General features: G+C 42.7%; 1 long non-coding RNA gene across 1 annotated transcript; it reads left to right on the top strand.

Moving 5' to 3' along the window:
• The first annotated feature begins 1,795 nt into the window (after nucleotides 1-1,795).
• On the top strand, nucleotides 1,796-20,820 carry LOC308180200. The gene is made up of 3 exons (XR_013940808.1): nucleotides 1,796-2,002; nucleotides 2,415-2,572; nucleotides 16,380-20,820. It is a non-coding gene; the product is annotated as an uncharacterized lncRNA (long non-coding RNA).
• Nucleotides 20,821-22,406: the final 1,586 nt, after the last annotated feature.

The raw sequence follows: 22,406 nt of genomic DNA, 5'->3' as shown, positions 1-22,406 counted from the left end.
AAATTCCACCTCAAAATTAAATACTGTAACATTTAAAAAAAGATATCCAAAAGTCTTTCAATATACCAAAAGGACCACACAAAGGTCTCAGCTACCATCCATCACCTTTCCCTGCATCCCTTTGCACTGCTGTGGAGATCAGCAACTACTGGCCTTCCTAGGTGCAATTCTGCCATCCACGTGACAGATGACAGATGCTTATTTTCCTGTTTACTGTCTGCTGTGTGCTCTGCTCAGATAGAAGGGAATGGCTGGGGAGCAAGGACGAAGTCTCTTGCCTGTCTTGCTGCAGCACTGTGCACTGGATGGGGAGAAAGCAGCCCCAGAAGGGCAGCGGAGCTTGCCATGTACAAGAGGGACCTGAATGCTGCGGGGTCTCTTCCCAGGGAGAGGAGCAGTGTGAGTGGAGCTAGATGCAACTGAAGAAGCTCCTAACTATAACTGCTAGCCCAAAGGAAGTCCATTTCCAACCTATTTTCAGCCGTCTCACTCTAAGTTTCTCCATTTCAAAGATTTCCAGGTTAAATTCAAATATTTATTTAAAATTCCCTCTGGCTTTCCAGGTGTGTTCACACCAAGGAAAAGGTGTAGCTCAGCCTGCCCTAGGATCTGGCCAACTTCAGTCCCACCACTGCAGCCAGCTCCATGTCTCTCACTGCTCTCACCAGGAGTTTTTCCTCGTTGTGCTTCTTAGCTGATGCCGTGCTATTTGGGTCTGACAGCAGATACTCAAATCAATAAAACTGGAGTCTGGTTAAATCGCTGCTGTGTCTTGTCCTCTCCAAAAGAGAGGAATTTTGCTTTTTCAGGTTGCTGGGTGTCACAGTCCGTTATTGTTCGGGTGTTAGTTTCCTATTTGTTATCAACAGCTCAATTTTCTGCTTCAGCTGAGGTATGTTTGCAGGGCGTTGTGGCTGGGCTTCCTTTGCTTTGTTTTCTACCAGTTTTCTAGATATTCTTGCCTTGCCTTTCCTCCAGCTTATTGAATTCCTGTTGATATGAAACAGACTTCAGCATCTTAGTTGTTTTTCTCTCTAAGCTTTTCAGTGTCTTCACTGTCACCTCTGATTTTGGTTCTCAGACATACTTCTCTGGGCTATTTTTACAATTTATAGTTGATTATTTTTGCTGCTACATTTTAGTGTAATGTTTACTTTCAGAAATACACTCTGGTTTCACATTCAGAAAAGATTTCTATTGGAAAAATGAAAATGCTATTGAAATGTAAAACCTGCTGAAACCAAAAAAAAAAAATAGTGTTGAAGATGTTCTGTTTCATTTATATAAATGTACTTAAAGGAACAGGTGATTTTCCAGAGAACTATCAGCAGATGGCAACTCCACCAGCAGCAAGCTCAGGGGGAGCCAGAGGAAACTGCTCTGCTGCTTTAAGAATGAGGTAGCTATTTTCCTTCAGTGCATAAATCTATCGATTATAGTTATTGCTTGACAACCTGCCACTAATTAAATTATAAATGACATGACAAGAAAGGAACACTTTAAAATCACTGGATTACTTTTTGGGACACTTTTAGTACATTCCTGCTATGCTCCATTTTCTGAAGCAGAGCGACATCTCCCAGTGTTTATATTTAAAGTAAATTGAACCAGCAAAGAATTTGACACGTCTCCCTTCGCAGGAAACTAGGGTGATTGCTGAAGGAGCTGCAGGAATCTCTGCTAACAGCCTGGGCTCATTCCTCGATTCATTAAGAGCTTTCCCTGCTTGGTAACGCTGCCTGGACCAGCCGTGATGCCTCCATCAGCCGCAGCTGATTTAGCAGGTTGGGGAACTTGTACAAGTGGGAAGAGAGCTACTGCCCTTCATGTTGTGCTGGTGGAGAAATAGCCCTGTTACTAACAGTTGTTAGTTATTAGTTGTTAGTCACAGGGCTATTTCTCCACCAGCACAATATGGGTGAGCAACGAAGGGGCTTGCAGTTCCGTGACATTCCCCTGCACATGCTGAAGACCATAAGAAATAGTGCCATACATTGCCCAGGTTTGCTTTCTAGCCCCATTTGGAGCTTCACTGCTGCCACTGCATGCAAGGGAACAAGGTGGCTTTGGCATGTTGGTGCCTCACCAGGACCCACATCCCAACTATGGGTGCTTGAGGAGCCATGTGTCACGCTGCAGATAATTAACTGATAAAGCAGATTCATTGCCTCCTTTTTTCCACCGGAAAACGACATAAATCATAGCAGATTTTTTCCTTTGATAACTTAATGCTGCAGATGTGAAGTGTTTGGGGATGAATAGGATTCAGTGTTTGTTAATGAGAGTTTAATGTCTTCATCTTCTGCATTAAACTCCAGTTAATTAATATTCATTCAATTAGAAAATGTAAAAATAAATTATACAAAATTAAGCTTTACACAGGAAGCAAGTGACCTCATTTCTGCTGTTTTCAGGTGATAATTACATTAGCCTCTTTCCTATAAAGAGGGAGGCACCAAGCCCTACTAGCCCCTAAAGGGAAGACCTGTGGCTGTCTGTAGGCCCCCCTGCCACATAGGAGCATCTGTTTCTAGCCTACCCTGAGCTCGTGGAGACCAAAAACTGTAGCCAGGTAAAGTACAATGCTGGTTTCTGTTGGTCTTTAGTTGGAAAGTTTATTGGTCAGTGTAATATTGTTGGTTTTGTGAAGCTGGGTATTGCTGGGAGAGAAGAAAGTGTGCTCGGCTGGTGGCAGGCTGGGAGGAGTTGTATGAAGTCTTGGTTCTAGTCCAGTTCTGCCTGCTGGCTCTGGTTGAGAGGTTCTTCCTTTCTTTCATGCATTTTTTTTCCCCCTTTCTGACAAGATTGTTTAAACTTAGAAAACCCTTTGGGAAACATAATAAATGGTGTTCTTTTGGAGTTGAGTGAGTGTCTTTGAGCTAGAGAGAAGATGGAGTTGTCTGAGATAAAGAGGTGGTCTGACTTGAGCAAGGCTAAAGGAGTAGCAAAAAGCAAGCTAGCCTGAGCTGTCTTTATACAGATAGACCGCAGGGGTCCTAAATAATCACTATTATCAGCTTACCTAATGTAACTTTGAAGTCATCCTTGCTTTGAGTCAGGGGCTGGACCAGGTGACCTGCAGTGGTCCTTCCAACTTCAATTACTCTGTAATACTACGATCCTTCTGCTTACCAAGATCCTGAAGCCATGCTTGTATTCTGTTGCAGAAGCACTGTAAAAGGCAGTAAGACTCAGTAGAGAACTCAAACTATTTAAAGACCTGCTGTGGATTATTGTATACTGTGCCGTGGGGGGATAGGGGCATGAAGGTTTTATGCTGTTACCTGTTTTAAAGTGTATCATCCATCACTCTTCTCTTAATCTGGCACTTTTCAGTAGCCTTGAATAGCAATTCACTTCTAAAATAGAGGGAGGGGGATGAATAAAACTCAAAGGTTGTATCTTATCTTTTCAGATTGTCAAAAGGAGAAAAGACCATTGGATAAGGATGGTTCAATTACCGGGCGTTTGGGGAATTGGTTTTGTGTATACTGTTAAGAGTCAAAAGTAGTACTGACTATCTGTGACACTGCAGTGAGATTGCTTGTGATGATAAATACTTCTTGCAAAGGAAGAGGGTATAGTAAAGCAATAAATACTTTAGAACAACTTAAAAAAATTACAACGTTCCTGATACAGAGATGTGGGGCCCAATTGTGTTTCATTATGCCATCAAGGAGAGAAATAGGATTATTCTTAGTGTGGTACTACTTATTTGAATCAGATCATCATAAAGACGTAGTGATTTGTGAAGGATATGTAAATGGACTACAGTGTTACAGCCACAGGCATCCTGGCAGAAAGGAGGGTATGTTGTGGAAGGGAGGTCAATGATGTTACAAAAGATGCTTTTCCTTTGCTGTCTGGTCCTGCTGTGGCCCTTCACAATAAGATCACAATAACTTTTCCAAGGCTTGCCCCTTTGTGAATTCCTGTAAAGTCTTCCGTCCTGTTCATTGTGCATTTTTTCTCTTCTACTGCTTCTGTATCTTTCTCTTGTTCTCTCTGCTACACCTCTGCATCGGCTAAAACATCTTAATCTTCAGAACCTGTTGTTGGTTTCAAGCCAGATTCCTGCTTTTCTTGGCTCGTTCCAGCTATCACAATAGTTGGCACCAACTGTTAGGGCCATGCTTAAGGCCCCAAATCAGGGTATTGTTTACAGGAGACCTGCAGGTACTTGTTTGTCTGGTGTAGGCAATGCTGAGAGGCATGAGCTGCTGCAGTCATTCACTGGAGCATTTTGTGCTCATCGGTGTCATTCAGGTGGTCTTAATTTGCTGTGTCTTATTGAGCTGGTGAGAGTTCCCAGAGCTTCAAGTTTATAGAAAAAATTGTTTGGGTCATACAATACTCCCCAGATCACAGTACTAGTGTGCAGCGAAGCACTTCTGTGCATTCTTAACTCATAATGTACGCTTCAGGTCTCCTGAAGTCAATGAGACCTGCTTTGTTTGAGACCTGATGAAGTTTTCTTGCTGAATTGCCATGTTTCCCTTGAGCCTTTAAGTTACTCATCTGTCTGGACTTGGTGCTGTTGGTAATTAGTGCAGCTCCTGGCTTGGAGATGAGGTCCAGACTCTTGACTGGCAGGCAAGGCTGTAACAAACCTCATCTCTTCAAAGGGTTAAAAACTGGTGACAGCTTCCCAAAGTTATTGGATTATCCTTGACCAGAGTCCTGTTGGTGGAGGGCAGCACACTTCTCAAGTTGTTTTAGCTGTAACAAAGAAAACACAATTGTCCATACGTATCTGCCACTGAACCTCCTTGCTGAGAAGGAGGTAGAAGCCTTTGGAAGTTCAGAGAGCCCTTCCCCTGCATGCTGTTTTCCAGGAAAGTTTTTCATTACCGAAGTAATGTCTGCTTGAGTAGAGCTAACAAACACGCTGCCCCTCTTAACATCACAGCACTGCAGGGTAGCTTTCTCCCTGACATTAGGTTTTTCTACCATATCACCCAGACAATGCCTTTTCTTCTGTGAAAATTAACTTCGGAAAACTGACAGCTGCGGATATGTCAAAAAAAAAAAAAGACTGGCCTCATATTCCCCACCCCACTGCTGAGTCAAGAAGTGTTTACACTTGACAAGATTAATCTCACCAGCTATTTGAAGACTTCAGTAAAGTCTTTCATTTCACTGTTCACTCAGGCTGCCCAGGAAGGTAAGAGTGATTGCTGATGGCTTTGCAAACTGCTCCAGTGGACACTGAGTAAATATTGTAGGAAGCACAGCTGCAAAACACTCAAAATCCAGTCCTTTCAATGACAGGCTTCACCTAACCAGCCCAGTCAGAAGGGGAAACACCAAACCCATGACCACAAATCCTCCTCCTTATGAGAAGGACCAGAGTCATGCTCAGATGTTTATCACCAGTAAGCCTTGATTTTTTTGATGTCTTCTGTATTGTGCTTCTTGGGCAGACATGAGGTTAGAAGGTTGGCATGTACCTGGGCTGACAGCTAGATGCTTGGTGTCAGCATGGCATGAATCCTTGATGTGTTGAAGACCCCTGTCTAACCCAGTGAAAATACTTGGAGATACCTGTGCTGCTTTCTGATTATTGGAAATCTACTAACTAGTGATATGTATGGAGAATTAATCATGTGTATAATAAGTGAGCTACCAGCCAGCTACATATTTCTGCCTGGTAGACCAGAAGGGATGGACATACCATTTCAGTTCCCAGAATATGTTGTAAGTATGGACGAGTTCCGAAGAGTTTATCAAGACCCAGGTGTTGTGTATGTAACTGAGCCTGAGCTTTCTGCTGGTACTGAACATCTCAAGTATTTAACTGTCTTAATGGAAAAATTAGAGGCTTCACTGTTGGGGGCCAAGGTTCTGGGCAGGAATTCAGCAAGGGCAATCCTTGTGCACAGCAAGTAGTTCCAAATTTTGGGGGAAATTAATATAATATTGCCTGTAAGCACAGGGAAGATCCCATCCCTCTTTCTACCATGCTTTTTCTATGGAAGTTAAATACATTTTTTTAGCACTCCAAAATAAATCCAACAGCTCTGTGAACTCTTCTATCTCCAACAAAGCTAGCTAACATCTGTGATTATTTCTAAACAAATCTCTCAAGACTTGTCAGAAGTAAATATTCAGGATTTTTTCTGTATGAATCTTGTACTATACTGAAAATTAAAGATGCACTTTTTCAAACCCTTTGTTTCAACTTTGTATGATTCACCCTTCAGCTAAGGTGTTCCCCCACCTCTCTGCGTTCACCTGTGAAATGTGTTTTTTATAGTCTAGCTCTGACCTCTAAGAGGGAGCACTGCTGAGTAATGCAGCCTGACTCCTGGTGTGCTGCTTCATCCCATGCCAACTCTACTTATTTCTTCTCACGTGCATTGCTTCCTCAAGAACGTGCATGCTTGCACGCACACTATAATGATACCGGTAATGGACGGAATTTCATGTTAATTTTATATTTATCTCTGTTTTCTTGGCTTCTGTCCAGTCTGCAAAGTCCCACTTAGAAAATAAATAAATAAAAACACACACAACAAAACTGTTGTCTGAGCTGATTATGGGCCATCAGACTTGATGTCTCTTTCAAATTATGACCAATCCTCAGAGACGGACAGATCTGCGCTCCTGTCTGTTGCTGATGGGTTCTGTGTTCCTACAAGGGAACGGGGAGGGCGGGTTCTGAAGCTCGCTTTTTCCTTTGGGTGAAGGGGACATTTTCTAAATGGGATTTTATTACAGTGACAGTTCTGAGTGTGAATCACCCCATTTATGTGATATTTCCAGCAGCTCCACCAATTATGGCCACCTTTGCCATGAAGAACAAGGAAATTAACAGCAGCTAATGGACTGATAAAGCTTTCAGCGCCAAGTTGCTAGCATATGACAAGGCAGATCAGTCCCCGCCTGCCTCTTTTCTTATTTTCTTCACTGTCAGATATTTATTGTAATAGTTGAAAGGCAGCATTTAGCTAGCGTAGCACTTTCTATTTAAGGTGCTGTGCAGAACAGTCCATTCCACAGATAAAGGGAAAAGTATGTTTGAGGATGATATTGGGACTGAAATGGAAATTGCCTTAAATTGGGTTGGCGAGCATCCTTATTATTCATTGGAATGATTTAAGTACCTGTTTTAGAAAAGAGGAAAAAGGCAGAGAGTAAAGGGGGGGGGGGGGAATATTCTAAACTGAAACTGTTCTGCTCACTCATAAAATGAATTCATAACCCAGCAGTGGCTCAGGGTGTTCTCCCGAGTGACCTCCAGCCCAGCCAGGGTGCAGAAGGCCTCTGGGGCTGGGCTGTCTGACAGCAGGCCTGTGCGCATTGGGTTCTTCCGCAGAGAGCATCCTTAGGGGGAATATCTGCTGAATCTGAGAACTGGTAATGGCTAAGGAAGAAATCTTATCCTTTACTTTACTCAGCCTCTGTGTGCAAGAGCGAAAAGAGGCAGGAGAAGTGTCTGGGATCCGTGAGGGACTGTCCTGTATTTAGAGTGCACGCGGGCTCTACAGTACAATTCACTTCTGTGGAGAAATTTGTAAGGTGCATCGGAAGCTACCAAAAATGTGAGCAGCATGGGAGGAAGCATCATGGACTGATTCATCTCTCAGCTCACTGCAGGGTTCCCAGGACAAGAAAATGACCTTTCCCTTTCCAGTCACAGAAGGTGTTTCCATAATGGGATACTTCAAGATTTTTATGACAAGACCAGAAAGGGTGATTAGAGCAGATACTGTGGTGTGTTTTTCAAAATATGGATTGTACGATTTTACCTGTGTCTGCTATGAGCCTTTGAGAGTATCATACTCCAAAATACTGGCATCTTATGTCCCTGTTTAGTGCCTAAGAGTCCTAAAGCACTACATACCAGAATTGCATGTCATGCATTTGGTTTCCAACCAGTTTGGAGAAGTATATTATTGAAAGTGCTGTGGGGTTGTGATGCTGTCCCAGTATTCAGAGCAGAATATGAGGAACCACAGTATCTAACTGCAAATGAGCAAGGACTATGCTTATCAGAGTGTAATTACCCTGATCTGTGACCTTGAGGGAACTGAGGCTCTGATAAGAAGCCCCTGGGAAGGGTGCTCTCCTGTCAGACTAAGAACATGCACAGAGATTAACTTCTGCTGTTATCCAGTTTTGCCTTTTTCTTCTTGCTTTCTTCTTTTTTTCCCCTACAGAAAAGCTTTGTGAGGTTTGTGCTTTTTAAGCTTCCTGTGCGGCAGTCTGAAGAAAATCACTTTCACATCCTTTTTCTGGCAGGGTTTCGGACATCTCTGGGTTCCTGTCTGATGAACTGCAGGCAGCTGTAGTGTCCTAGTGTCACCTGTGGTGGTCTGCTCTTGACAAAACTTTATTGTTCAGTATATTTAAATTCTCAGTAGCCATTAGCCCTGCAGCCTGAGCATCACCTGATGGGCTGATGGCATTTAGGGGGCCTGAACAAAGTAAAAATAGCACTGAGGGCAAAACTGAGACGATGGTTTCTCCTTGGCCATGTGGATCTTCACACCCTGCTGAAAGACCTTTAATGTCTTGCTTCAGATGTAGGTTTAACTCTATCTCTAAGCAAAACTAGATACAAAAATTGTCCACCTTGCCCTACAACGCAAGATACCTCCTCAGCTGTCCTGCTTCACCACAGCAAGCTAGAGTTATCTCTATATCAAAAGGAAATAGAAAACCTTCTATTCAGGCTTTTGCTGGGAATGTCCTCCATAAGTGTTTGTCAGAGGCTCACTTTTGGTTTACATGTGGGAACAGTTCATTATAATTAAAAAAAAAAGTCTTAAAAAGACCTGAGGCAGATGCAGATATTTCTGAAGCTGGCTAGAATTCAAGTCCATAGTATTAGTTTTGAAATGAAAGGTCTATAGATGGGGGGCCTGGAACTTGCTATCATTGTAACATATGATCTTACTCCAAAAGAACATGATTTACTGGAAAAAGAATTAGCAGGTATATCACAGGAAGCTGTGCAGAACTGTATTTTTGTGTGTATTTCTTCCAGCAGCTCTTTGTGGAAACCACATGGGTACCATTCAGTTTCAAATAACCATGCCTGCTAACCATATATAAGCCAATGAAGCCTAGATACAGATGTATACTGCTCACGTAAGTTGGCTTCTGTATTAGGAAAACAGATGTGTTCCTTGTAGGGTTCTGAGGCTATTTAAATATCCAGTGCCACTGTACTACACATAGCCCTGACATGGTTATCTTACATAACACTACTGCTTCTCTAAAGCACTAATAACAGTGCAGTGCCCTCCTGCATTAGGATCAGCATGTGCATGTTATCTCTGACAGAATAACAATTTAATATCCCACTGGAGCAGTTCAAGAAGGGCTTTTCTGGGAAGGGAGAGGAAAGAAGTTTATTATTTCTTACCTGTGTGACTTTGCATACGCATCCTCAGCTATATCCCAACTATCAGCATCTTCAGCTATATCCCAAGTGCTATCCCAACAGCTCATACTTCCCAAAGTCCAGCACTAATATTCTTCTCCCCCGGATGTCTCACACATAGGAAACCTCTGGAAAGCTGAAATCAGAGGAGGCTCTTTCCACAAAGGCAGTGCCTACATTTGAGGTCCTCAGCTGAGGACCCTCCCTTTAAGTGGGCTCCTAGGGAACCATCTCACAGCTCTTTCCTTGGGGGTAATTTATTGATCTCAGGAGATTCACTTGCTTTATGGGCCTTTGGGAGCATCTCTCCTTTGAGGCTTGTATGCAGAGCTTTAGGGATATTTTCTTTGCAAACCAACACAGCCCTGAGGATCCTGAGCTCATCCTGGTCTGAGAATATCACTGCAAGCACTGTGTTGGCTGCTCCCAACTCTACCATCAGCAATCTGAGCTGACAATGTCCTGGTACATCTCAAACTGAATCTGCAACTTTCATTTTGCTGCTAATTGTTTGGAGTTCTTTGAACTCACGTCTGTAGATGGCACTTAAAACTGCCTCTGCCTGGTACTCCTCATAAACAGATGGAGCGTTTGTTGACGTTTCTGTGACAGCTTGAAAACTTGTCTCCTACCTCTGAGCTGAGCCCTTTCTGCCTTGTCCTCCATCTGCCATCTCATTTTAAAACTAGCAGAACAACTCAAGTGAAGCAATTCCGACTTTTTCCATCTGTGCACAGTTAATTAAGAGGGTAATGAGAGCTCCGAATGAACAAGCCCTGCATTAATTCAAGATATGATTAAGGGAAACATCCGAAAATGAAAAATATATATGTGCCTACATACATATATTTTAAAAGTCTGAGTCCCTTTTGTCTGTCCTTATAGTTGCCAGTGTTATGGCTGCTGATGATAGAAATATGGAGGAACAGCTAGTATGAAACTCTGAGTCTGTGTTCTGAACATGAAATCTGTGTAAGCAGCTCAAAGGTGGAGAGGCTGAGCAGTAGCAGAGGTTCTGTGTAATGGACTCTGCTCTTGTAAGGGCTGTGCATGCCAAGATGGGTGCTTGATACTAGGAGAAGAAAACACTTTACTTTTTTCTTTGGGTTTCAAGGGCAAGACAAAGAATCAAAGGCCTTGAGATTTGCACAAGCCAAAGAATCAGCCCATCTGCAATTAACTTAAAAGGTATGGGTCTCCATGTCATCTGCTTTTGTAGTCTTCTCTGTCAGCCATGCAGTATGCGATCACAGGAATCTACCTTGAGAAACCTGAACCAGGCAAGCCCTCTCAGCAGTTTCTCAAATTGTAATTCCAGCCTAGGCTGGAAAAAGTGGTATACTGTTTTATTTTGTCATGGTTAGACTAAGATGCAGCTAAAAGCCTGGCTGGGAACCCAAGTGTATAATTGAATAGGGTGCAAAGCAACCTTTGGTGCTGTGGGGTTTAAAGGCAGGAGGAACCCCTGCAGGTTCTGGGCAGTTGGGGTGGGATGGTGCAGAGGGCAGGCCAGAAAGGAGGTGTGAGGAAGAAGGGGGGCTGCAGAGCAAAGCACAGCTGGGGAAGGCTATCTGCTTCTCCTAACACTTGTCACTTTCTGGTTTTGTAGCTTGAGTTTTGTTTTACTGGGGGTGGAAAAATGAGTGGCACTGAAAAGGCTGAGTGAATTCTTGTTTGGGTTTGTTCCCCCTCTTCTTAGCTTCTTGCAGCAGCAGGAAACAGAAAAATATTTCCAAACAAAGTCTGAAATTGGCTGTTTGCATTTTGCTTGTGAAACTTCCTGCAGATCATAAATTGGGCTCTCATCCCTTTGCCACCAGGGAACGCAGCCGCATTAGCAGCAACTCAGCAGAAACCTCCACTGCAGCCAGCAGAAAGGGACTGTTCCACCTGCTAAAGGCTTTATTAATTAAAAAAAAAAAAAAACAAACAACTTTTCTGTGAGTACTGGTGCTCGCTCATTGTGAAGCCTGTTTCCTGGTAGATGCCACTGTGATGAACCCTTTAAAGCCAGCACCAGGTGATGGTTGCCTAAGGAGGGTTTGCACAGCAGCGGGGGAGCTGGTACATCTGAGGAGCTAATGGCGTTTACACATGGATTCAGAGGAGACAGCTGGGGTGCAGTGTCCCAGCCTGGATGATTACATGGAAGAATGCAGAATAGGACGTAAGATGTCAAAATATGTATTCTTTCTATTTCTAAAGGATTTCCAGAGTGCTGTGGGAAACAGGGCTGGAAGGGAAATCAAGATATAATCCCCTGCCCCAAAGGAGCATCAAAATTGTCACTCCTGTCAGGCGTTTGTCTAATCTGTGCTCAAAACCTCCCAGAGTGGGGATTTCATGCCTTCCCCAGGCCATCTTTTCTGGTGTTTAACTACCCTTGCTGTTAGGAAGTTTGTCTTAATGTCTTGTCTGAATCTCCCTGGCTGTAATTTAAGTCCATTATTCCTTGTTATACCCGACATGGAGGAGAAATTTATTCTCCTTACTTTTTTTTTGCATGACTTTCTGAAAACAGATGTCTTCCAAAAGACACGTGTAGAGTTCAGCCTGGAGATTGCAAGCAGGAGCGGGGCCATAAGCGCTTGCTTTAAAGCAATGCTTTTGCATGTCATGACGGCCCTTGTTCCTTGAGGTAGTTGGCTCTGATACCCCAACACCAAAGTCTGGCTGATTTTGCACTGTTTTGGTAAGATTGTTGACACCAGAACTGGTAAGCTATTTGCCTGGAAATGGGATAATCACATGAGGCTATGAAACAAAACTCAGCTGGTAGTACTTGAGTCACATTGCAGACAGTATGGTGGGTGGGTTTTGCATGTTAGCTTTTGAGGACACCTGGTCACTAGAACTTCTTGCTTTGGGATCTTCAGCAGTTTTCCCTGGGAATGAGAACATGTCCTGAGCAGGCTCCTAGAGCTGTTGTCTTACCCTGCTGACCCAAATGCTGGTTTTCAAGAGAAGGTGCAAGTTTAACAGTGTCCTGAAACATTGGATTGCATTTGTATTTTGTGTGTGTACACATGCAGAAAGTACACACAAAGCAAAATGGAATTTGTAGCACAAGGCATGCAGTGATACATCATGCATTTTGTTATATTATTGAAGATTCATACACACAGATAATCATGTGATTAATATATGTTTGTAGACCAATTAAGGGAAGTTTCATGGTCATACAGTATAGCAAATATACCAGACAAACCCTGTGCCCAGGCAGGCCTCAGAGCAGAGGGTGGTGTGGGGAGCATGTCCAGCCTCTTGGGGTTTATAAGCATACAGATGGGGGGTAATTATTGCTCCAAACAGCCGTGTGGTGAGCAAATTCCTGGGGCATCTGGACTCTTAACACAGGAGGTGATCTGTACCACTGACCAGAGCTTCAGTCAGACTTCAGTTGGGCTAATTTTATGGAAAATAAATTGCTACAGACAGGTCTTTGGGCTGTGTTAAGTGTCCAACTTCTGGCTCTAAGCCTCTACCACAAACTGTTCCAATGAAACTTCCAAGCTGAGGTTTCAGTATTCAAAAACTTTCATCAGGCTTCTGCTAGACCTCCAAACTTTTGGAGGGTGAATCTTCCCATTTTATTGTTTAACTGTAATGAGCAAGTAGTTTTGCTCACATCTGAAGAAAATGAAATTCCTCCCCAGGCTGGGAACTTGTTAAAAGTTTCCATCCAAAAAAATCTCCCCACCTTTCTACCACCAAGTTTGAAACTCCTTGAAATAAGGGCTAGTAATGGAAGTGCTGACAGTATCTTAACTAGAGCAGCGTGAAAGGAGTGATATAATAGTTTATTTCAGGTAATGCCATGGTGATTTTTAATTTACATAATGTCAAAAATGCAATATGTGAACTTTCTGAAAGCAAAAAAGTGGTGATAAAAACATCTATTTATTCATCCTGCCTCCTTGCAGAAATGAGAGAATGAACAAAGCCACAAGGAAAACCTCAAGGCCATGGTATTTGCATGAAGCATGCTACACATAATGTACCCTAGAAGTGTTTGAAAGAGAAGCTGACCCTGTATACTTACTCTTGTCTCAAATCATTTGCTAGTTTAATAGCTTAACATTTGCAAAATGATGTTGAGGTTTTTTTCCCTTTTCTAGCATTAAAATATAACTGGTACACAGAGATCTGTGGAGGACTTCCAGGTCCCAAAGTCAATTCTCGTAACAGTTCAGCATGTCCTAGTGGTGGATGCAGGTAGTGTTACAGATGGAGGGGTCTGTGAGGTCTGAAAGAGTTTGGGGGGGGTTATAGATTAGTGTTTTTTAGGGGCTTGTAAGTCAGGTATCTGCTTTTGCAGAGAAGAAACGGTGTTCACTCCTGCAGTGAGACATCTAAGAGGGATCCTCCTGTCCCCAGCTGTGCCACTGTGGTGAGCTCTGGGTCCTTTCCACTGTTGGCTGTTCCTTGTCAGGCTTTGGGCTCCTGGGCATGGTCAGAGCAGGTTTAGCCCTGGGAGCTCATGCATGCCTTGTGCTGGTGCATGAAGGCATTGCGTGGTGGTGAGGGGCTCTTGGCCTGTGCCCTTGCCTGACTCACTTGAGCCTGTGGCTATTTGAAGGACCACAGCTATCCTAACCGCAGGTTTACTTTGAGGTTATATTGGGCAGCAGACTTATTGCCAGTGTCCATCCCAGACTCTGAAATAACTTCACTGGAGTTACTAAGAGGTTGCTGTGAACAGAGAAGGATCAAGAAGCTCTTTGCTCAGATCTGTTTAGTTTCCTGTAGTACAGCTACTGTTCCAAAAAAGTCCCTTTTCTTCCACGGTAACTGGTTTATGACTATCCTAGAAAAATCACAGTTTGGTATCACCTGTCTGTTAAAATTCCAGCTCCTAATACTGAACCAGTCTGAGTATCTTCTGGGACTGCAGTTAACTTCTACAACCACTTCTGTTAGAGCACCATCAGATACTTATCCCTTATAGGTTATTCTATTCATTGTCTCTATGAAACGGGGCAGGCACTGTACCAATGTAGGAGGAGGAGCATGTCCTGTGCCAAACAGTTTACATGGGGTGGGGGGTGGGGTGGGGTGGGAAGAGTGCCTGAAGGGAATGGGGGTGACATGCGTTGCCAGCATCTCACAGGAGCAATGCAGGAGTCTTCCAGCTGGTATCAAGTTCTCAAAGCAGTATTTTAGCAGATTTTCAACACGCAGTCCTTGTACTAGCCTTCCACACAAAGGGTAAACTCCAGCTTGAGCTATTAACACAAGCCAGTGTGACACAATAGCGCTTGCAGCCACTAAAGCAGCGTAGTGTGACCAAAAAAAAAATTCTTGGAGATGCTAATAGAAATTCTGCATGATAAAAGAATCTGGAGTAAGAGAATCCCTTGTGACAATACTGTATTTTGAATATCATTCATAAAAATAAAGCAAGTCAATTGTAAGGTCCAGGATACCATAAAATATGAGTTTGAATAGAAACACTTAGAAGGAAAATTTGCTTAAAATCTGTGTAACCACCTTGAAGACTCACACATTTACAGTTTTAATCTCTCACATTAGTGAGATTAGTACATGTTTTTTTCTTTTTTTTCCAATTAAACTGCATATTTTATCACTTCTTCTACTTTCATGCTATATAAACTGCCAGGAAATTACAGGTCTATAAAATGTTGCAAGAGCCCTGCCACTGTGGGAGATGGAAGAAAAGAGACAGAAGCAGTGTGGGTGGCTGCTTCCTTTTCCCCCCCCTAATTTTGTCATTAGTCAATAAAAGCAAACATTTGCAGAGGCAACTGTAGGATTTGGATACATGTACACTGGAACCTGAGCTCTGAATTTGTCTGCTGAGAGCTCTGTACCTGCCCCCAGAAATGTTTCCCGAAGAAGGTGCAGAATGAGTCTCCTGCTCTTACTAGCAAGGAAACGGAGAAGGCAATGCCTTGGCACTGCATCTCCAGGTTTCCCAGTTGAGTACCTATTAGCTAAATCATGCTTGCTTTCCTTTTGTTCCTCTCCACTGCTGTTGGGCTAGGTCACTGTCTGAGAAAAAGCTTCTATGTTCCTCAGCCTTTACAGCTGTGAAGTGCAAAGATGATCTTCACCTTTCTGCCTGCGTCCTCACAAGGCTATTTTTCCTTCTCCTGTGGTGAACATCAGCTTATCCAGGCGTGCCTTCTGCCATCACCTTTTGCAGTGCTTGTGAGTTCTGTTTTCCTCAGACACTTGTTCCTCGTGACCCCTTAGTTTAAATCTGAGATGGACTTTTCTGTACTGCACAAGACACAGCAACATCAATGTTCCCACTTCTTTGTAGGCTTGAAAAAAATCAACTGCAGCTCAATCTCTCCTGCTTAGACTACAGAGCAAGGGAATGTGCTTGTTTCCTATTTTGCATCAGACACCACTGTTTCAGAAGATGTAGGAGTCTAGACATGTCCTGCAGTCTACACTTTTATAACTGCTGACTCTGAGCATGATGCTGGGTTGTACCCTTGTGTCTGCTGGAGAGTACAGCAACCCTGGACCTGGTTCAGTGTTGGTCTATAGGTCCTGAACTCTGGACCCTACACAACCAGTGCCAGAGGTATGCTCTGTGTCATCCAAAGAGCTTTCAGGTATGTAAAGGGGGATTGAGCATTTCTCCCAAGTCATGTACTGTAAAAAGACAGCAAATGCTCTCAGCAGAAAGGGATGCAAACAAGAAAAGGGCAGCATTTCTGGAGATCAAGGTACTTCTGCTGTAGAAAAACAAATAAATAAGAGCTGAGCTTTAGGCAAGGTTTGAGTAGCTTTAGAGTCAGTCTGGAATCTGATCCACTCAATCCAGTGCTGCTGATGCCTCTAGCATAGTAAACTCAGCTCCCTTAAATGTCACTTTGGAAGGTGAACAGATGGGAAGTGGAGCTAGAAATATAATCATGTTACATTTCTCAAACTTTTTAAAAAAATAAAATAGTTCTTCCTTGCAAGCACTTATCTGCCCTGTATTCTCTTCCTCCCATTTTTTTTTTTAAAGGCATTCTGATCTGGTGTATTTATGGAGGTGTTTGTCAATTCAAGCCAGCAGTTGAAAGACCTAACTTCATGAATGCTGGGCATTTCAGTGTGATGAGAGCAGGAGCATCTGTCCAGGCTTGGTCAGCTGAAGCTCTCCAAGTCCCAAATGCCACTCTTGGGGATGACCCAGCAGTAATAAAACTTCAGATGTGGTCTTGCCTCTGACACAACGAGCAGCCTGGGAAGTGGGCAAGCAACAGGAACTGAAAGTAGAGCATTCCTCAATGAACCAAAGATTTGCTGAAGAGTCTCCAAGCAGTGTGCAAGATCTGTGTGCTTGTATATGTAGCCAGGAGGCAGCTTGCTTTTAAAACTCCTGGCAAAGCTACTGCATACAGATTATGAGCCTGCAGATTTGAGGAAATAATGGGCAGGACTCAAAGACTCTTGCTTTCCTGCAGAGGCAATAACCAAATTCCTTCATCTTATCAACCTACATTTTTGAAACTGACAAGTGATTTGGGTTGCTAATGCTTCAACAAACCCACAACAATATAGCCTAAAGAGATGAGTTTCTCAAAGATAAACTAATTAAACACACTGCACAGGACTTCCTCTCATGTTCCCAGCTAACAGCACTGGTGCCTGCTCCAGGGCTCCTTGTGGATCTGAGATCAGGGCTACCCGCTGCATCAGGTGCTTACATGGTAGAGGGAGGGAAGGACTGAGAAAAGAGCATTCAAAATAACATTGCTCAAGGGTTATGTCCTAGCTTTGACCTTGTACCGTAGTTGTTCTACTGAAGCAAGATTTGCTGTGCAAAAGTCAGGTATCTATCAAATTCTCATGCACACCAGACGAGATCCATTTGCAAACAGGGCTCTGGGAGGACATCAGAAGCAGGGGAAAAAAAGTCTCCCCATGCACACCTTTGCAGCAGCCTGTATGTGATTTAGCATGCTGATGCTGCTAGTGCAAGGAGAGGTGGAGATGCACCAGGTAGATGTCTCTCTACCTGTGCTGAAAGATTTAGCAGCTCTTTAGTGACACTTGTGATGCTCACTTCCCTTCTATTCTCCACCTGCAAACTGGTGACGCTGCCAGAGTATCAGCTGGGAATAAAAAACTTCCCGCTATACCCTTGAGTCCCAGCACAAACCCTTCCAGCCCTGTGTTGATCTGATTTATTCTGTTGAGATTCCCAAGTGCCCAAGAACTTCCTATCTCCTGTCACTGAAGCTGGGGGAAGAGAAAGCATTGGAGGGGTAAAAACATCTACTTCAGTCTCATTGCAGTTTGAATAGTGTTCCCATCTCTCACCTGTGTTCAGAAAACTAGGTTTAGTGTAAGGGCTTCTTATGGGAAAAAGTTTTGGTTTTTTTCCACTGATTTGTGTCTCTAGAGAAATGAGTAAAGCATTACAGATGAATGTGGCATAGAAGAAAGAACATATGCTGTACATGCATTTAAATAGCATTTATCTTACTTTTCACTGACGTAGTGGTGAAATATGTTCCTTTTGCTTTCAAATTTTAGGGACGAACAGATGGTAAAAAGCTTAGTTTTGGGTATTATGTCCATCAAAATAACCTGTATTGCAAGTACCTCTTACTATAATTGGGGATTTTAGCAGCAGTAGAATCTGGACTCTAGGAAAAGTCCACTGCAGAACGAGACATGCTAAAGAAAAAAGGCTGTCTTTTTGGTTTTTTTTTTCCTCACCAGAAGATAATATTTCCCAATAGTGTGATAAGAAATACTTACCTCTTTGGCCCTGCTTTGCCATGGGTGGAGTAAAACTCAAAGAATTCATTTTCTGATTGGGCTCCCACCTCTCCCCATCCCCTAATGCACCAGCATACCTCCAAACATATTCAGTCATCATAACCAGGCTGGGAACAAAGCTCTGAGGGATTTGAGCTGTAGCCGTTTCTTTGAGGAACCTGTTCTCCTACGCTTTTTGCCTGTAATTTTCCCTGTAATTTAAAATCTCACGAGGGTGGATGATCTGGGGATATTCCAGATCTTCAAACCTTCCCTAAGGAGAACCAGGAAGCACCATGGAGATATACGAAAAGAGAAAATGAAAGATTTGTCCAAACTCCTCCTTCAAAAAGAGAAGCTCAAAAGGCCCAAGAAAGTCCTACCTATTTTATTACTGTTTGGGTAGTCCTAAAAATTCTGAAATTCCCAATGTAAAAATGAGTTTGGATTCATGTTCTGTCCCGGCTACTCTGTTTTGGATAACACGTGTTGTACCAAACCTGTAGCAAATGAGGGATTCTGGCATTGCACAAGCAAATTCAGTCAAATGTTGCAAAATAAGCCCAATCCTTTGCTTAAAGCACTGTAGAAAGGAAAAACTTGGCCCTGAAATTAAATGAGCTTTTGGAGAGAAGGAGCATGTCAAATATATGTTTATACCATAGCCAGCATGATGGGAACCTCCTCTGATGTGCCTCTAGGAAGGAAGTGTTTATGTACCCTACTGTTTGTAGATGTGAATGATCTCATTATGGGTTTATATATAGACAGGCAAATTCTGAGACATTCAAAAGCTGCCTTGCCCAATTTTAGAGGATTTTAGGTTTTCTCCTTCTCTCTGGGGTTTGGGCTGGTATTTTTTGTTGTGAATTTTGTTTGATCACGTCTGGTTGTTTTGTTGTTTTTTTTTTTTTTTTTTGCTCCGATCAGCCTGTTCTGCTCCTCAGCAGTTTTCCTGGTTCAGTGACTCAATTTCTAATCTCTTTGGTCAGTGTGTGTTTTGCATGAATTTAATACCTGGTCAGCATTATCCCAGCTTCATGGAGGAGGGTCTCTTTCATTGCCATTTCATTCCTACAGCTCAGATTCAGGTTAGCTAATTGTGAAGAGAGGGTCTTCTAACAGCGTGTTTACGGACTTAGGAAAAACACATCTTCCCAAGAGGAAATGTATAATTCCAGCCACCTCACTGAAAGAGTGCCCAGTGCAGCAGCAGCATTTAAAAAGTCACCATTTGCTGGTAATAGCTGGAGAATAGCAAGAGTGGTGTTGTCTTCTCTCCCTTTGTTTAGAAAAAAAGAAATAACTGCCTCGAGGATGCTGAAAAATAATTATGGGGAACATACTTCAGACACATCCCTCATTTTTAGAGTTGTCAATCATTTTAGTCCCAAAATTACAATGTACAATCAATGTCCCTCCCATTATTTTTCCTTCAGGATTGTTTACCTCTCAACTAAAATCATGAAAAAAAAAGTGATGGATAGAGTTATCTGCATACAGAGAAGGAATCCAAACATATTTTATTTACCTACATAAATAATTCTTTTATTTAGTGTAGACTGTATCTCACATTTGGGCCCTGCCAGACTGAGAGCTATCGTTCTCATTTTATTTATCTCCATACACTGAAGTATTTGTTTAAATTAAAACTGGGGGCTCAGAGACCCAGAGAATGTTTAAACATGAGCGCTGTTACAAATTGTCTGGTGTGTATTTACCATGGCCCCCCGCTGCTTGATATGAAGTTACTTAATTGTGCTCATTTACCTCATCTGTTCTATAATGCTAAAAGCACTTTATTCATGTAGCAGAAGCCTATGTTTTTGTGTGAGGAGGGTATTATTTTCATCTCTGCTAGAGCAGACTCGAAGTGATATTTTTGATTTTTTTCCTTAAAATAAAAGGCAACAAATTTTTTTTATAATTGAGTACTGAAAGGGATTTGATAGGGATTTTTTTTAGTAAACCTGAAAAAAATGCAGAAAATCTTGAAACAGTGGAAAATTAACAAATGTTTCTCAAAACACATTTTCATCCTGTTTTTCTCCACTGTTTCGGACATTTTGAATATCTGTTTTAATCTAGGGCATTGCCTCTTCATGGTGTTTTGGGTGAATATGAACAATACTGCATGAGATATAATTTCCTATAAGAATAACACACATGGGGTAGAGGGTAGGAACTGCACTTCAGGATTCAATTTCTCCAAGTATGGAGCATGTTGCACGGATCCCTGATTTACTTTTAGACAAAAGTGGCCAAATGGCACCTATGCATCAGCTTTTAGCGCCTGCCTGGGCCAGGAGATGTTATTATTTAGACCAAGGAAGAAGCATGTCTTTGTGCTTTGTATGGCATGCTTATGCATATATATTATTTAACAAATAGCACAGCTAACCTGCTAGTCAAGTCACAAAACTTGGCACAGTTTGGTGCAAATTCAGCTATGTGCACCTGTGCCAGCGAGGTTCTCACAGAGCGCACCACCTCTTCTAAAAACATGCAGGTCAAACACACAGCAATGTATGTTCAAAGGATGGAAGAATAGAAACTGAAGCTGTTTACAGCAATCTTTGGCAGCAAGACCGAATTGTAACATCCTTCCAAGTTCTAATCCCCATCCACGCTGGATTTGCTTGTTTGGAGCGCGTGTGGCTGAGCTGGCGTTCAGGCACGTCCACACTCGCTCTGTGGGTGGAAGACAAGTGCACTTCACATCCTTCTGATAAAAGGATGTGCTCATTAATTGAGTCCCTTCTCCTGGAAGAAGGGAGTATGGGATCTAAAATTCAAAGCTAACCCTGGGGACTGTACGGGCACAAGAACGGCCAAACCGAAGCGGAGCCAAGAGCCTCATTGCCAGCTGTTTGCTCTCGAGCATGGAGACGTGAGCCAGGAAGGGCACCTTTCCCTCCTGCAATCTCCCACCCTCAAGAAGTCTGTGTTAAAGGGTCTCTCTCTGTTTAGCAGTCTCCAAATTTTTCTCTTTATCAGTGCTGTCCGTCTCCACTTGGTTTAGGAACCAATAGGAAGGTGATCCCAGGTGGATCGCCCTAGCAAACACAGCCGTGACACAGCTCAGACATGCCTTTATAACTCCAGAGACACATGCAAATTTACACCACACTGCAGAAGATCGCCAAAAGGACCAGGAGATATTTAGAAGCTCCAAACCAATAACTAGACCTCTGCCTCCTCCCCAAATCCACCTCTGCCTCCCTTTCTCTTTTGCACAAGCGTAGCAAAGCAGCTGTGGTCTTCATTCCACAGCTCCTCTTAACTTGAGCTCCAGCACAACCTTCTGACCAGTAATTTTTGGAAGCAATTGTCTCTTTCCAGTGTCTGGAGGCTGAAGGTAAAAGTTATTGCTCTAAAGATTTCATAGCAAACACACCTTTGTGTAGTCTTTATCGCATTGCTCATCATCATCATCATCGTAGCGGAAGTAAGATGGAGCCACGGAGCCCAGGCTGCATGGATTTCCTTGTAGTTCATGAGGACCTGCAGTAAATCAGTTCTGCTCCACAGAAATTTCACTTTCCTATCAGCCAAGAATAGAACAACCAGGGAAACATGAATTCTCACCACTGCCTTTTTGTGCAAGTCTATGCTGTGTTACCCCACTTCTGTCACTCAGTCCAGATCTTTGGGAAAAGCACAATTTTGTCCAAATACTTCTGGGCGGGTAGTTATGCCCAGATGAAATAGGGAGTAGAGTAGAAACATGTCTATCAAAAGTTCACAGTTTAAACTTATCCCTATAAGAGATGATGCATTTCCCTACTAGCAAACCAGATTTTAAGCCTAAACAATGTGACATTGTTCCTTTAAAGAATTCTTATTACTTTCCTACCTTGAAAGATCTTAAAACCCTTCTCCTTAGCAATTCCAACTGCATAACTTCAACATGTCAAGGTTATCTATAATTTCTTCATTTCCTTTCAGGAGGGCTTCCTACCTACACACTACATCATGCATCTTTTATTACCACCTTAACGTATTTATAAAATATTGATAATTCATTCCGAATGGTTTTGCAAGTGAAGCCATGTGGTGTGGCGTTCCTTTCAATTAGCAGCATGTTCATCTGTTTACTAAAATGACCCCATATTCAGAAACTGGTCCTGAAAATGAACCTTTAAAACAAGCTCTTTTGTGCTTTTGGTTCTTGTGCCAATTTTTGCCTCCAGTTATATTCAACATACACCCTGAGTATTATTTTTTTTTTTCCCCTCAGCGAAGTTTCTTTCTCTTCATACTGCAGTAATTGGGGACAGAA

The sequence above is a fragment of the Anser brachyrhynchus genome (genome assembly GCF_964034855.1).
Source record: "Anser brachyrhynchus genome assembly, chromosome: 19".
In the NCBI taxonomy this organism is placed as follows: Eukaryota; Metazoa; Chordata; class Aves; order Anseriformes; family Anatidae; genus Anser; species Anser brachyrhynchus.
This window is presented reverse-complemented; position numbering and strand designations above follow the sequence as displayed.